The following is a 4,047-nucleotide window of genomic DNA, read 5'->3' as shown; positions in this document are numbered from 1 at the left end:
ATACCAATACACAGATAGAGAGATCAAAACCATTTACCAGATATTGTTATCAGGGACCATCAAGAAAGGAAATGCCTTCTAATCGACATATTAGTCCCAACAGATGACAATGTATCGCTGAACAACGGGGAAACTCTCGAATTACAAAGATGTGGAAAAAGAGACAAGTCGAATGTGAGGCCTGAAGAAATGAATAATCACTATAATAAGAGTTACATTAGAGATCGTTAAAGGAAAACAAACATGCAAATACATCGCTAAAACACAAGGGCTTACGAATATAATAGCTCCTGCAAAGGGCTAATTGGGCCTGAGACCACACCTAAAGAGAGTTAAATACCATGACTATAATAGGTTTGCAATGACTATATGCCCCGGGGATGTTTGATCAGAGGTTAAGGACGGATGAGAATTAATTCTGTAATACAATCATTCTATTGTCCCAGTACCAAGTTGAATTCCAATTGTTGGCTAATTTGTCCCAAAGTTCTTATCTCGACGTAAAATTAACGAAGCGAATGTCATTTATCTGCCCCTTGATCTCTGATGTCATCTGACAAACGCCAACCAAGATGATGTGAATCAGGTAATCTTCACCTGCTAGAAACAGCAACCCAAATGCTTTTACATCAGATCCCAATGCTGAGAGTTCAAGAACCAAATCAAAGGTAGAATGTTCAATCCCGAGATCATTCTCATTCCAAATGGTACATGTTTATGTAAAGAATGTAGACTGAAATACAGCGGCCCCAGACAGCAACAACAACAACGACGACGACGACGACGACGAGGAGGAGGAGGAGGCTGGTGATTGAATTACAGGAATATAAATTGAAGAAATTCAGAGAAAAAATAAAATAAACAGGAAGAGTGTGAGCGGTAGTATTAGAAAATGGTAACGAAGGAGGTAAAGAATGAATAGAAGGAAAATGAAGAAGATCACTAAGTGTCTGAGAATGCCGAGGAAGTACATTGTAAAGGTGATGAAACCTGACGCCTGGCAATACATATTGAAGAAGGCTTGACCGATGAACTGAAGATTCTACAGATGCAGCGAGGTAAAATGTTTGGTGTAGATGATGAAATGCCACCAAATCTAAGGTACATGGACAGAGAAAATATAAGGAGAGCCACAGACAAAATAAATGGCATTTTGAGCCTAGTTGAACAGAGAACATCATTGAAAGAAACCAGTTAATCATATCCGCCGCTAATGTTGTAGCTGACATAATAAGATGCAAGCGAAAGACAGTTGACTGGAGTAAGGTAAAGGAAAAGCGAAAAAAAGAAGAACCAAATTAAAGAATGAGAATACAAATTAAGTTGGAAAAGACACGAAAAGAACCATGGCATTTAATTATGATAACGAAAGGGGAATTCAATGACGAGGCATTACGCAGAAAATTGAATGGACAGCACGGGTTAGAAGGGAGGGGAAAGCAAACTTGTACATGAAGAACTGATTCAAAGGTGGGTAGCGTTAAAGACCAAATTGAAAAAAAATGATGCTAGACGTAAAGATTTTCAACAGATTAGATCGTTTCAATCGAATTGACCATAACGTTAAGAGGTTATAGGGAGGTAACAAAGTCTGGAGGTGATTCATGATGCGGACGAAAGTAAAGTATTTAGAGGAGAACTTTGGAATAGTCCGGTGAGACATAACGAAAGTAAGGGCAAATTGGCTATCACAGGTAGAGAGACAACTGGTTAATGTGCCGAAGCAAAGGGACATCTGAATTGTTTTGTACTCGGGGACGATGAAGTTGAATAGAAATACCAAATAGGAAAAAGCTAGGCCCGGATGGAGTGCGAATTTATCGGCCTAAGAATTTTACACAGTTGCATGAAAGGACTTCAGCACACTTTGATAAATTTCTCCAGATATAACATGTTCCTACTTGGATGAAAAGTTTCGAACATTGTTTTGCCTTAAAGACTCCATGAAAATAAATTGGTGTTAAGTTTTCGACTTATAACCAGTTTGTTACTTATGTGGACGCTTATGAGTGGTGCCTTGGCGGGAGAAGTTATATGATCATCTGGAAAGCAATACACTTTTTACAATGGAACAGAAAGGGAGAAGGAAGCAAAATAGAGCAATTAAAGACCAGTTGTTATCTGATGGAATAGTAATCAGAAATTTCAGACCCAGATCGACGTAGTTGAATGTAGCATGGTTGGATTATAAAAAGCATATGAAATGAAACCGCACGGATGGATATGTAAAACAATGATTATATTTGAAGTGTCAGAAAATAGGGAGAAACTAGTCAATGAAAGTTAGAAATATTAGACCACTGACTTGATTGGAGGGAAAGAACTTGAAAAAGGGAATATGTAGCCCACAGTGATAGCTTATCATTTCTAATTGTAATGGCTGTGATACTGTTTAGTCTAATATTAGGGAAAGTGAAAATAGCAAATGATTTGGGAAAAAGGTATAGTCAGAAAACAATTATTCATGAATCATTTAATGTTTTATGCGAAAATGAGAAGCTGCCGGAATGTCTTATAAATTCTGTTCACATTTTCTTGAATGATGCAGGAGTATAATTCGGGCTTCAAAATGAATTAAGTTGATAAGGAAAAGAGAAACATTTGAAGGAATCCACAGATTGCAATGTTGAATGTGCAAACAATGATATCATTGAAGAAAAGACACCGAAGGCAGATGAAATAAATCATGAAGAGGTGGAGCTAACTGCGAGTAGGGAGTATACAAATAAAGTGAGGGAAAATATTACAGTCAAGGATGAATTCGAGAAATGCTATTGAACCAGTATATCAGATATGAAGATGGAACTGTGGATTGGACAAAAGGCGAAAACCAGAAACTTGACAGAAAAATTAGAAAGTTTTTTACTATGTATGGAGCTCACCAACCGAAAGCTGATATCAACAGGTTGTACTTGAAGGGAGACCAGAGTAGAAAGGCTTAATTGATGTGGATGTGAGTGTGCAGATGGAACGAAACAGCTTGGTTGAATAGTTTCAAAACAACATACGAACGTTACTAAGACTGGAAAAGATTAAAAGGACAATATTGAAATTCAAAGATAACAAGTTGAATAGACTGAAGAGAAAACTTTGCATGGTCAATTTTGAGGATGCGTGTAGAAAAAATCCTAGGCTTCGTTGAAAATGGAACAATTGAAAATATAAACCTAGAGCATTATTATAACAGCATTATAGAGCATTGTTATATATAACAAGCAATGCAAGCAAACAACTTGAAAAGATATGCATAGGTGGAGAATATGTCGCCAAAATGTAGGGATGGTGGAATTTGAGATGAAACACTAGCGCACATTGTTGCAGAATGTCCCAAGTTGGCTCAGGAAGTTTATAAGAAAAGAAGGCATGATCAAGCTGCAAAAGATTCACAATGACAGCTTTGACAAGGATGGGGTATGAAGGAAGGAGCACATGGTACAATCGTGGGGCAGAAACAGAACTTGAGACGAAAACATGCATGGTTTTGTGGCATTTTTCTATTCAAACGGATAAGTTGCAACATAGCAAGACAGATATTACTGATTAAACCATCATGTCTACTTGATACTAAGATCCTATAGAAAGAAAGTGAAAAGAGGATAAGGATAGAACCCTTTAAAATGTGAAATAGGAAGGATTTGGAACTTGAATCTGTGAAGATTGTAGTTTTGATAATTAGTGAATTAGGGAATGTATGTGTGGGATGAAATAGATAAATAGATAAAGGAAGTGGCATGTAATGGCCTGTAGAACTGTTACAGTAAGTTTGCTTCTTAGGAACAGGAAAGAGCAGAAAGGTCTTGAGCACTTGATCGTTTCTGGAATTCAAACGAATATCTAAGGCTAAAGGGAGTACTCAGCTACCAACATAACGTCTACCATGAATAGAATCGATCTGGAGTCAAGACACCAATAATAATAATAATAATAATAATAATAATAATAATAATAATAATAATGAAAATAATAATAAATATTCATTTTTATTATTTATCTACTGTTGTAAGCTCCCCTTTGTTTTATCACATACCGCGTATAATTTACATATAT

Source organism: Octopus bimaculoides, chromosome 7, assembly GCF_001194135.2.
Source record: "Octopus bimaculoides isolate UCB-OBI-ISO-001 chromosome 7, ASM119413v2, whole genome shotgun sequence".
NCBI classification, from domain to species: domain Eukaryota; kingdom Metazoa; phylum Mollusca; class Cephalopoda; order Octopoda; family Octopodidae; genus Octopus; species Octopus bimaculoides.
Note: the sequence above shows the minus strand (reverse complement) of the source record.